At 40.5% G+C, this 13,660-nt stretch overlaps 1 protein-coding gene across 7 annotated transcripts in view; it reads left to right on the top strand.

Annotated features, from left to right (window-relative positions):
- Positions 1–13,660, top strand: part of PTPN5 (protein tyrosine phosphatase non-receptor type 5) — a 73,991-nt gene that overhangs the window by 4,894 nt on the left and 55,437 nt on the right. The gene's annotated exons all lie outside the window — the stretch shown is intronic.

Consider the following 13,660-nt stretch of genomic DNA (forward strand, 5'->3'; position numbering starts at 1 on the left):
CTTAATAGCAACTTTGAGTCTGATTTCAGGACTTGTACAGATGTGTTGGCCTCTGTTCAGTTACACTGCTGTAACTGTGGAACAAGTAGGTTTTCTCTGTGTGAGTGTGAATTTAATCCCTCTATGTTAAATGAAGTAATATTTATTTACCCTGGGATCTGCATCTGTCACTTCTGAACTACTTTGTTTCTAGAACTTCTAAGAAATCTAGGAAAAAGGTGGTGTTAGCATGACTGAACCTACTGATTCCAAAGCAGTCTCCATTTTGAAAGCCGTATTCGAAAGATGTTAGTTAATTTGCAGGAGGTTGTTTTGAAACCTGCAGCTGAAAAAGGTTATTAAATCACTGATGTCATGAAATATGCAAAATATTTCATACAAATGATGTCCATACCCTTGCAAAGTCTTTATTGTCACTGAGGTTTTTTTGCAGTATAGGCTCCTACAAGTTTCAAGTCAGAGGCTAAGATACTGACTCTGTATTGTGCCTTGAAATACAATTACATGGCTGTAACTCTAACATTAAATACAAAAATAACATGATGCATTGCAGATACAAGTTTAGTAACTCCTCTTGGGGAAAAAAAAAAATCAATATTAGTGGATATTTTAGTGGGCTTTTCCATTTCAGAAAGTGAAAGAATCCTATCTCCAACCTCTATTTTTCTTCACCTTCATTATGCAGTTCTTATAAGAAACTCTAAATGCAGAAAGTGTTTAAACTTGCAAAATGTGTTTCTATTTGTAAGGAGGCAGTGATCAGATCCTGTCTTCCCTTCCGATGTAACTCAGAGATGCAGGAGAGATGGATGGATTTCACTGGGAAATGGAGAGCTAATTTACATATGGAAATTTGCTAACATCAGTGTACCAAGCTTGTTTTCCACATGCACACACCTCTTACAGAAGCAGACTGTGAACATGGGAATGTATCTGTCTAAACACTCAGAATGGCTGTTCTGGTCAGTAGCCCTGTGTAGACTTGGATCTAAATAACTATTGCAGCAGTTGGTGGCATAACCTGTAGACATAAAGGACAATAAAACAAGAACTAACAATGCACGTTGAAGTGTGACAAAAGCACAAAGACTGAGCAGAGTACTTTCTATTGAGAAGAATGCTTTCTGTTTAAGGTTGCGGCTGCTTATTGAGGTAATGATGCATCTGGTAGTGCTGGTGCAGCAGAGAAGTGACTCGGTGACTTGTGGAAATGCATGTTCATGGAAATCAGAATTATACCTACAAATTGCAAGTTCTGTGTATCTCCAGATGTACAGCCTTTATCTACATGCAAGGGGTACAGGTGAAGAGAATTGCATTTTGTATCATTAAGAATTAGAGGTTGGAAACTGGTGCAAGAACAGGACTGTAACCTAGAGGTAATGAAGTACAAAGTCAGTGGCAGAGCAGCAGACGTGGACAGTGGGAGCCATTGCTGCATGTGGAGTAATGACAAGGCATGACAGAAATTATCCTTTTAAAAAAAAAAAAAACCCAAAAAAAAGTAGCAAATTATTTGTACTATGTGGTATTTATTTTAAATTTTCTTTACAATGCAAGAGTTGTAAGCTATGTTTTCATGTCCCAACTATTCCACAATGGAACATTTGCACTGTGGGACTACATCAGCCTATAAAAAAACATTGACAATGAGAATCAGAAAGGTAAAACAACAAATTCATTGTTGGCCTACAAGTTAAAATGTGTTCTGAATTTGTAATGGAACTGAAATTTAAATTTAAAACACTTGAGAAAATAATATTTCTGTTTGGATCATGTAATTTGGAATGTTTTGGCTATTTTCAGTTATTTCATCTCTTCCTTTTAGATTTTTTGTTTATTATCTGTATTGTTTCTCACATTCTTAGAAGCAGAACCTTGAAAATTTCACATTCTTAAAGCCTGCAGGACTGTTTGTATTTACTAATACTGTTTATACATACCTTTTGTCTTTTTTGAAACTAGCTTACTACTTACACTACCATTTAGTGTATAGTTTAATTCTCCACTGATTTCAGCTCTTAGCAGGGGCAACTTAGATGAATTTAGATGATGAATCCGCTTGGACAAATGTGTACCTCACTTTCAAAATGATGTATCTCAATTTTCCCCTAGTTCCACACCCCAGAAAGTATTCATCCTCACAGTTTCTACCCCGACAGACAAATATTTTCTTTTTCTGTGCAAATAGTTGCTACTCCCCTTCAGTGGGAGAACATACTGTGTTTGTAACACCCCCAATATCATGAGCCTCTAATGGTCTCTTACTGCCTATTAGGAAATAAATATTCTGGCATGTTGTAACAATGCAGAGCTTTTTGAGATATCATTGAATAATCAAAACTACTGGGGAAAAAAAGCTTAGCATTTTGCATAGTGAGAGTGTTTGTGCTGAACTCTATCTCTCAGGTGCTATAAATAATAACTACTTTCATAATGGATGACTTGCAGTCTCTAAAAGCAGGTCAGTTCAATTACTACCTTGCTTCTTTTTCTGCTCTTTCAGTGGCAGATTTTAAGCAACTGACAGCATTGCAGGTGTTTTTGGGTGAAAGTGATAATTCTGTGGATGTGAAATAATGGGAAGGCTGCATTGGAGTATAACAAGATTTGGATCTTCTTGAAAAGCAGGATTCAAACCCATGAATTTTTATGAGCTTGGGATTTCACTTTTTCCCACTCTTGTAAGATTTGGGTCAGGGCAGTTAGAAGCAAGTTAGGCATCTTGATTCAACCTCTCTGAGAGGGCACTTGTTTACCATAGATGTTATTTGAAGCATTCCTTTGGACACCACTTTTCAGTTCACTGTGAGTTTGTTGAATTACACTTGCCTGTTCAGTTTGAGAGGAGGGGAAGTATTGTTTGTGTGAGTTTTTGTTTGTGGCTTGTTTTGATGTTGGCTTGGTTTTCTGGGGTTTGGTTTTTTTTTAGTGCAGGTAAATAGGCTGAATATTTTTTCTAGCATCATCCAGAGATTCTGAGAGAGGGAATCTCTTTCAATTCATCAGACAGTACATTTTTCTCCATGATGATTCTGTACAGCCCTCTATGGTTTCGGGAACAGAGACTTTCTGCTTCTTTCTGTACCTTGACGTACTGAGTATGACTACATTTGTTTACTTCCTTTCACACAACATCTTCCATTTGGTACTCCAACAGCATCTGTTCCCTCGTTTCCAGTCTCAGTAACAGTGTATCTTACCAGCCTAGGGCTGGGCTGTAGCTGTCTCCTTAAGGAACAGAGCCTCTCTTGCCAGTAAGGATCACTGCCACCATTCCATTACACTGACCAAAGCGTTTACTCCTTAAGTTTGAGAACAGCAAGCCAGAGAGGTGGAATAATTTAAGAAGCTAGCTTGTTTCAGTTCTCTTCTAAACATGGAAATCGGCGCCTGCAAACGTTTGTAAGATGAAACCTTGGCACAGATATGATCATTTCTGTGAAACTGGAGATGTGACTACTTTCTTATGAAACTGCTGGGAGCTTTGTGAATTATTGTAACAAATCCTGTGACTAAAAAGCATGTAATGGCTATTTCATTCTGCTGGTGATTGCTTCTACACTTCAGAGCCCATTTAGAAAGCCCACATAATTAAAACAGTTAACATTTTCTTTGAAACTGGAAGGGGACTTGCATGCATTCATGATGCACTGACATAAGCAGTTGAGAGCCCAAATGCTGTGTGTACATAGCCCATTCTTGTCTAACCCCCTTTTTTTTCATACCCTCGAGTCCTTTGTTCTTTGTGGTAGATTACTGTGAGCATATATAACTTTCTCCATGCTTTACAACATCACTAGTTTCTTAATTATAGATTTTATTTTCACCCTAAAATAGGTGCTGCCATTTGTTCATATCCTCCTTCTCTTTTGAGCTGTAAGCATCATGTACAAATAGGGTATGTCCTGATTTTTTTTTTTTGAGGAAGCACCGTTGTCTTTATCCCTGTGAATTTCATGTGTACTCTCTGACACTCTAACCCCTTAGACTCCTGGCTGGACATATTATAGATCTTGCTGCTTAATGTAGTTCTGGGCCTTTGCTGCAGTTCTGCATATTGCCGGTGGGCAGTAGATCCCAAGTGGAGAGTCAGTGCTCTACAGTTTTATAGTGATGCTAGATGATGACAGGACCAGCAATTAAGTAACAGCATGTTTTATCTCAAAAAACTCAAAAAGAGAGATCTCAAAACTTAGTTTTTCAGTCTCTAATCCTTGAGTGGATTAGACAGCATTATATTAGCTTGTACTAGATTAACCTTAGGACTGGTGATTTGTATTAGTCCTGGACATGACTTTAATATTACATAAAGGTGCTGGGGTTTTTAACCTCCAAAGTGGTGGTAAGTCACTGATTCAGGCATGGTGCTGGTTCCTGTGTTTGGATAGAAGAGGTTATGACCTCTGTGCCTAGGATTTAGAAGAAGATTCTGCTCTGCTTGGCAAGCTTGCTTAGAAGTCAGGTTCTGCTAACACTGTCTGTGGGTTTACTGTGTTGTGTCATAGCCTACTGGCATTTATCTGGTGGCTGGGGATTTGTAAAGCTGTGGCTATGAGATTGTTGATTATGCTGGGAAGAGAATGCAGTCCAGAGCTATCTTGAATAGTGGCTGCTGTCATTTGGGAATTTATTAAGGCATCCCACTTGGCTCCCTTGGTTGTTGATACTGAACAGAAAAAGAAATTGAGAGCAGATCTCTGAGCTGATTTACTGCCCTTGAAACTGAATGTTTATTCCAGTTTGGAATACAGAGTTTTCTGTCTGTGTTTGCAAGCTTTTCTTCCTTCATTTTTATAACCAATATCAGCCCCTGCTGTTCTGTGCATGGCTCTCATCCTTCCCATGTCTGTCACCTCTCCTGGCCCAAGTGTCAACTCTTCCAGCTATGTATATCTATTTCTCTCACAAAGAGCTGAGTAACCTTCTGCCACAAAGGATTCAAACTAAGGAAGTGCAAACTGCCCTTTTTGTCCACTACCTCCCCTCAGATTAGCATCTTCTGTTGTTTGTTGTCCAAGTATGAAAGAAGCACCTTTCCCCCAGAAGCTCAAGAATTCCTTGTTTGTAAGGGACTTTATCATGGACTGAAATGAGCTGAAGCCACCATTACAGGATACAGAAAAGAATCATTCGGGTCAGATTTCTTTTTCTTTCTCTCTCTCTCTTTTGCAAATGACTGCTATGGACATCATGCTCTCCAGTTCTCTGGTGGGTATTTGGAAATGACATCTTGAAACAAGTATTTGGGCCTGGGAAGTGCCACATTAATCCATCCAGCTGTTTCTAGGCCGTTTCCTAAAATACTGAACTTAAGCACTGCATCTACCTGCTTGTGATTGCAAACTTTCCTCTTCAGTTGCTGCGTGACTTTAGAAGATGCTTCGTAAGTTACCAGAGATAGAGATGAGTGGGAATCTTAGATTCTCCTAACATGTCAAACTAGATAAAGCTTTGCTAGTCATAGTGATTTACGTCATATTTGGCCTTTGTCCTAGAGAATTTCATTTTTTCCCCCCCTGTTGTTCAAGAACTGGTCTCAGAGCTTAGATCAGTGCAAATTTTTAAAGCTCCTTTGCTGTGGTAACCTGTTACTGCAAATTGGTGATAACTGACTGCTTAACCTATTTTATTTGCCAGAAAGCTTAGGAGTCTTCAGACTATTTCTCAGTGACACTGGTTCATGTGGAGAGTGTTTTTGGAGGAAGCAAGGAGACTGGAATGCAAAAGTGGTTTCTCTTCTCCCAGACAACAAGCAACAGAATGAGGGGACACAGTCTCAAGTTGTGCTGGAGGAAGTATAGGCTGGATGTTAGGAGGAAGTTCTTCACAGAGAGAGTGATTGGCATTAGAATGGGCTGCCCAGGGAGGTGGTCGAGTCATCATCCCTGGAGGTGTTCAAGAAAAGACTGGATGAAGCACTTAGTGCCATGGTCTAGTTGACTGGATAGGGCTGGGTGCTAGGTTGGACTGGATGATCTTGGAGGTCTCTTCCAACCTGTTTGATTCTATGATTCTTTTGCATGCTCTATGCATAGTGATGCCATGAAAAAAGCAAGGTTTGGAAAGAATGAGAGAATAATTGTTCCTGTCCCTCTCTGCACTTACTAGGCATTTACATTTGAAGAATGAGGCAGAAGCAGAGTCCCATCTGCTGATGTTCCCCTTTGCATGAGATAATTCCTTAAAGAAGAGGCCTTACATATATGACTGTGCTGACCTCTGTTTTCTGTGTATGTCGCAGTTTATCTGTGGGTGTGTTGTTAACTGCTGTGCAGAAGGGGAAAAGTGAGAAACTAAATCATTGCTGAGGCTGGAGAAACTAAACAGTCCCTTCAGTTCTACTCAGGTCACTATTTCCAAGCAAGGGTTTAGCATCTTTGCAAAGCTTGAACAAAGATAACTTTAGAAGTTGCCTCAAAATTAATCTTAATTTCTTTGTGTGTTGGATTTGATGGCAGAAACTCCTCAGATGGTGGAGGGAACAAGATCAGGCTGCATGGTCATGTCTTATAGGTTGTGAAATCTTAAAGCCTGTCCACACAAACAGGGGCATATTTTCTGTCTGAAAAGATTCTGATACTCTGCTGAGGGGCAAAAGCTGTTACTCTGTTTTGACTTGAAGTGATGTCTAGGGAGAGAATAAACAGTATTGGCAGCAGCTTCTTTTCTTTGAGCATTATGTATGTGTACTCCCTAGAGAACTCATTAATTTTTAAGGCTGTGGCAGCAATAGGCTAAATGGGCACAGTAGTGATACATGGATGGTTTGAGGTGCTGCATTCATCCTTTTGGGATAACTGCTGTCTTTGGTGACATGTGGCACCCCAAGATTAGTGGGGCAATTTAACCTGAGAAGGCAGCTACGTAGTAAACAAGATGCTGCTGTTTGGTACAATGGTAGAAACAGGAAAACTATTCTCTTTCTAGAGCTTTGTCTGCTCCCTGATCAAATCCTCCTCAAGATCGACTTACCATGCCAGTAAACTCAGCCTGGTTTGAGGAAGGGAAGAGTTATGAAAGGTCAGTCTCACCGTGGGGAGCCAGCATTATGTGACAGCCAAGTTCTGGGTGACGGCGTGATTTCTAATCGGCAATTGCTAGTGAGGATAAGTGTCTTGATTATGATTTACAGGGTCTTAATGTTGTGAGTGGATAAGCTGTTCAAGGCTGGGTATGTTAAGGGTGGTCATGTTTCACATACATAGAGCCTTTTTGTAGCTAGTAGTGTCCAAATGCTTAATTTAATCAAGTAAATTTTCAGTTAATACTGTCTTAGTATGGGAAGTCTTATCTCAGACAGGGTGAGGAGCTCTTGACTTAAGATCTAAATTGTATTACACCTAGCTTCCTCTGTAAGAAAAGTCATAGCAAACTGCCACTGCCTCTTGAGCTACAGCCCTGAACTCTGGAGGAAGCATACTGTTTTTTCCACGGGTAGGTGATTTCAAGGGGTACTTAGCACTACCGAGCCAGCAAAGTCCAAGCAAAGGACGCTGTGGCATGGCCCTGGGGCTCTGATAATGTTTTGCTGTTGCCTGGACACTCAATAGGGAAGGATGAAAGGGGGATCCTCTGATGCCCCACTGGTTTTCACGGCTGGAACAGATCTGCCTGCAGCCAAGGCCTGAGGCACTCTGAAGTGCACATGTGCACCTCTGTGAAGGATACAAATTTGGGTATCACAGAACATTTTGGGGCAGCAGTGCCTGGACCTCAGGATAATGAAGGATGGAAGATCTTCTGTTTGGTACTGAAACCCTTTACTGGCTGGATTTTGACCATACCATCCTTACTTTTAACTTTTCTGACCTTGCTGTAGTACCATGATCTCTCACTGCAGGCTTGAATGGACATGAAGTGCTCCTGTCTGCTCCATTCACTCTGTTGACATTGTCTAATGTGGCTTTTCCTCCATATTACTGCAACTCATTTCCAAGAATTAAAAGTCAGAGCTGTGCACTGTGTTCCAGATGATGGTGTTAGAAACTGCAGGAGCTCCAAATTTGATCCTATGTATTTTCTAATTAAAGAAATGATGCCAAGATATTGTGGATGCACCACATATAAACATCAGGAGGAGAGTAATGGTCCATCTAGTGCGAAAATATATTCTGTGCATAAAGCTCTTATGGACTGTGTATTTCATCATGTTTGGAAGTTTATAGTCCTTATCTTGTTGACCCTGAACTGTAGGCACTATCAGCCATGTGAAGGAAGCAGGATCAAGGGACTTTTTACAAGGACTTGTAGTGTTAGGATGAGGAGCAATGGTTTTGAGCTGAAAGAGGAGAGATTGAGACTGGAGTTTAGGAAGAAGTTCTTTACAGTAAGGATGTTGAGGCAGTGCAACAGGTTTCCCAAGGAGGTTGTAGATGCCCCCGCTCTGGAAGTCTTTAAGGCCAGGTTGGATGAGTCCTTCAGTAACCTGGTCTAATGGAAGGTGTCCCTGCCCATGGCATGGGATTGGAACTAGATGATCTTTAAGGTCCCTTCCAACGTAAGCCATTCTGTGATTCTAAGCTTTCTAACCCAAGAATAACAAGTGCAGATAGACTGTGACCTAGACCTCAGAGGCAGCTCAATGCTTTAACATTCATTGATATAAGCAAGTACTCAGACAATAGCAATCCCTCATTCTTTGGGGAGATGCTGACCACCCACATGTCCCACTGAGATCAGAGGCAAAGACGTTTACTACCTCTAGGATATGACCCTGAATACCTGCCAAGGGGTTCTCTGCTTTTGGAAACTGAAATGGTTCCAAGTTGTTGAGGGTTTTTTTTTTTGTTTGTTTGATTTTGTGTTGTCTTTTTCTTTGGTGTATTTTGAAATAAAAACATGATATAAAATCTACACTAATACTAACATTTTCTCCCTACCTCCCTCCCAGATTCTCTTCCTGGACCAAAATGCCACATGTCATACGAAGTTTCAGGAAAGGTTTGCTAACACAGATTTAGGGATTTATAGTGTAAATGCTGACACAACCTTAACTAGCCTATTGCAAATGTGACACTGTTCATTAAGGACTCTCCAGGGTGCAATATGCTCCTTAGTGGATTAGATTCCTGGAAATTTAATGGCAGTTTGCAAATTGACATCCACTTTGTTTTCAGCCTCTCTCTAGCTGCTCTGCAAAGCAATTCTGATAACGTGCAAGATTCTGTTTTACTTTGGTTTACTTTCATGCTGTACCTTAGGCAGGAGCATGAGTCAGCTGGGGAGATCCTAGAGAACAGTAGGAAAACAGATTGTTTGGTATCCAATTAACCTTCCAGAAATGAACCACAGGTTATTCATACCCAGCCCTCAGTAACCAACTGAATTCCTCTCTCACCTGTTGGTGAAGCTCAGCTCAGAAAAGGCACCTGAGACTTATGTGTAATTCTAGCTTTATTTCTGAGTTGGTTTTATTTGTAGGATGCTACAATACTCTGTGCTACTTAGAGGTTATCCATAAAACATCACTGTGTAATAACTTCTTTAACTTCATGTACAGACATTCATTCTGGAGTAGCTATCTTAAAGCACTTATCCTTCTGTGACATAACTTGTATCTGTAAGCAAGTTAATAAAAGTTTAATAGTTTTGGAAGGGTCTAATTGGCCTAGGTAGAAGAAATTCTTTGGTGTATAATTGCTTAGCTAAAATGTCATCTTTTGTAAAGGTCAACATTTATTTTGTTATTACAGTACCTTGCAAAGTGTGCCACCCTTGACTTAACACTGTTTAAGCTCTATGAATGCTGTGAACCATGAAAATTTTGGCCACCTTATCTCAGGCCATATGCTTTGCTATTATGATGCTTGTTTATAAGCTGGTCAAACTGTTTGGGTGGCGATTCATTGCTAAGAGATCATGAATCCACAGTAATATTTATCAGTAAAGCAAACTTCAGGGCACTAATACACATGAGAGCAGGAAAAAAAAGCTTCCCAAGATTGCATAGAGCCCTGAAACATCCTTATAAATGCATGAAGACTGCTTAGCTTGCTGGATCATCTTGAGTAACACTGTCAACCCCTCTTCGGGCATGAAACAAGGGAAAAGCAGGCAGATTCTGTATTCCTTCAGGAGGCCAGTTCCTGCAAAGGATATAAGTAGATGAGGCAGTAAGGAGCTGCAGAGATAGGCTGTTATGGGGAGTTTATAGTTTGCTTTAAAAACCCCTATGAGAATGAGTTTGATGCAAATTTGCTAGATGGTTTGAGTTCATGTTAGTGAAGTGGCTCAAGTGCTTCTACAAACCACTTGACAAGCTGTCTGGACATGTGTTGAATTCAGAATTACAGTACATGTATTTGTGCATTGCCTGTGATTCATTTTGCTCTCTGTTACTTAGGACCTGCCCTCTGGCTCACGCAGAAGCATACAAACATTTCCTTTCCTGAATCAGCTTAGAATATCAGGTGTAGTGCTGCACTACTCAGGTTAGGCTTCATGTGGGTGGAAAGGGACATTGTATAATTTGAATCCAGCCATTAGTTTAAGGGGTAAAAAGATGAGGAAGTGATAACTGCAGAGATGAGGATGCAGAGGTGAGTAGATATAAAGGTGAAGGACTGTGTGGTAGGACAGTAACTCCTTTTTCACGTTAAATTTCTTTGTTGCAGCTGCAGTGTGTATCACATGGGGTGGTGCTAATGACTAAAAGGTGTTTATTCTCTCTTTACCCTCTTAGATGACCTCGAAAAACTTAGATGGATTCTGGTAGAGTTGTGAGTTTGGGCTCAAAACTACAGTCTGCACATCTGGTACAAGAGTTCTAGGGAGAAGAATGTAGTAATTTTAATGCTCCTTGTTGTGTGTCGTGAGATACAGTGGGAAGGAATTATCCTTGCTGCCTGAAGACTGAGCTGAGGAGGATATTGTGACCACTTGTAGTGGCTGGCTCTGTAGCAGGGTTTTTATCTGTTATGTGGGAGGCTTAGGTTTCATCAGAGCGGAGAATTTAATTTCCCCATTTCACCGAGGCTGGATTTTTACAGGAATGTAACTCTGTGTACCTTGCAGAATCTGCAGGAGAGCAGAGCTGATTTGTGTTGAGACAGATCTCCCACACGGCTGTGAAAACAAGTGCACAAATTCAGAGTAGCTGGGAGTAAATCTGAAGTAACTGTCATGAAGATTGATGTTCTCTCTAGGAGTTAATCTAGATTTACATCAGGATAACTGTGACCAGAATCTCTCAGGATTCATCTTTGCTAGACTTTAGTAGCTCACTAAATTAATTGCTAATTAACTTGAGGTGGTTGATTATTGTGGATTCTTCCCACATATTTCTTCTGTCTTACCATCACAGAATTTAAAGATCAGACCAGATCTTACCTATTCTGAATTTCTGCTTGTCAAAAGCTGTTCTCTTCAGCTAGGTATAACAGAGTGAGCACAGTCAGCAGGCATTACGCTCCTCAGGAATCCCAAGTTTGTGCAAATCTGGGGCAAGAGTAGCAGAGATGTGGCAACCCATATTGCTGAAGGCACTTAAAATAAGGAGGGCATTAGGAGAGGTCCTGCAAGGTAGTCCCGAACTACCCTTGAAGGTTGACCTTGCTGGTTTCCATAGTGGAGATTTACCCTTGACATAAATGCAGTTGTCGGTGTTAAGTGGGTTTACCACTGAGGTACTACCTCCCCTCAAGACATTTCTTGCCTTGTGTGTCAAAAAGCAATTGAATTTGTGCTTTGTTAATTCTGTACAAAGCAGCTTGTAACACAGTAAAATACTAATTTGCAGTGTCTGGGGCCATTAGAAGGAAAACTGGCCAAAGTAATTCCTTCAAGTTCTGACAACACTGAGACACTCTGGAAATCTGCCTTCTTCCTTTCCTCTTTGCAGATCATCATCAACACTGAACTAAAAAGACATGCCTTTCTTGTGTGTGTTCCAAACTGGAATGTCAGGAGGATGGGGTTCATGTAATCCTGCTGTAGTTTTGGTAAGGAGGACTTAGGACATCCTTACTTGAAAATTAAATTCAGGTTCTGCTCCAGCTTCTTCCAGAATGGAGGCAGAGCAGTTAAAACAAGCCAGCTGAGAACCTTTGAAGACAGTGAAAGGATCTGCCTTGGGGTTGAAAGAAACTAAATTAGGCTTCTATTCAATAAAAGGTCCTTAAACATTTTGTGAGGTCTCAGAAGAAATGTCTAAGCACATGAATCTAAAAGTCACCCTTGTCTTTACAGTGTGCTTAACAACCTTCTGGTCCCTGGGCTTCACTTTGAACTGATCTGTCTCCTAGCAGCTTGCAGTTTGAGTTGGTCATAGTGACTATGAACATGCAATGAAGATGGAAGAATACAATAAAGTAGAGATCATCTTTTCTTGCCTGCATAAGAAAGTAAAGGCATTATGCCAAGCAAATATGCGCATTAGATGACTAACAGAGCTCCCACACTGTCAGTGTAGGCAGGGAATATGCAATGCAACCACATATGTGTCTAAGAACCATACTGAGTGCTTTTTTATTCTTAATGTTTGGTTTTGTTTTTAAATTGGAGTTCAGATCCTTGAGCAGGATGTTTATCTCTATGCACAGCAAACAATATTGGTCATAGTTTTAACGTACGATCAAGGTTTTTACCGTACCGGCTGGTCGGTGTATTGTGACTGACAGCTGAATTCCCAGTGGCTGCTGGAAATGTCATCAGGGTAGCCATGCATATAGCATATGGAATTACCTGAGTTTGCCTTTTCTCTTTTTTTTAATGGCTGGGAAAACCCTTTTTATTCTTTCCAGTGAGACTGTTGTGGGGAAGGTTTGTGCTTAACTGCCCCACTTGAGGTTTGGTATTTCTTTGATAAAATTGGTGTGAAGTTTTCACAAAACCTAGCCTGCTGTGACACAGGATTTGAGTCCCACTTGATGTTTGCTTAGCTATAGTTTTAAAATATACCTGCAAGTACTACTGAGCTGAACAGCCAGGGAAGTTCTGTAAATCCCTGCAAGCAGAGTATAGTTGAATTTTGCATTTCATCTAGCAGCGAGCTTTCACTGAAGATGGTCCCCTTTTCACTCCTCCAATGATGACTAATCCACCTCCCAAACCAATTAGCTTTCCATCAGTTCTTCAGGCTGAAGCTGCAGCCTTGTTGCTGCATAGATAGGGAAGATAGATGGGTGTGCAGTAGAGTGAACAGGATGAAGCAAGCCCCTCTTTCTGCAGCAGCCTGAGGTTAAATAACCTTAAATACAACATAAAGCTAACCTTAAGTGTTGATGTTTGGACAGTAGTCTTATTTAAATTCTCCAAGAAATATTAAGGACCTACTGAGCTAACTCTGCAGACAGAGAATGAGACAAAGTCTCTGGAGTTCAATGAAGATACTGGAAACCAAAGACAGAATCCAAAACCACCCAGTTACAATTCTGTGGCCTGACAACCAGATGATCAAGTATTCAGTGATTACTGGGACTTTGGTTGTTCCCAGAGCTAAAATTTGTTCAAGTTCACCACACTTTTCACTGAGTTATCTCATAAGCATAGAGTCTTCTAGAAAGAAGAGTTTGAGAGTGCAGGTAGAGAAAGGCAGAGGTCTTCTTACTCCTTCCAAGCCCTTCTCATTGACAATGTCATCATCTGTCAATATCCTTTTAGCACTCAAGAACTTTTTATCTGATGACAAATTATTTTTTAGGATTTCAAGAAGCAACAA

This window comes from Pogoniulus pusillus, chromosome 24 (genome assembly GCF_015220805.1).
Source record: "Pogoniulus pusillus isolate bPogPus1 chromosome 24, bPogPus1.pri, whole genome shotgun sequence".
Classification (NCBI taxonomy): domain Eukaryota; kingdom Metazoa; phylum Chordata; class Aves; order Piciformes; family Lybiidae; genus Pogoniulus; species Pogoniulus pusillus.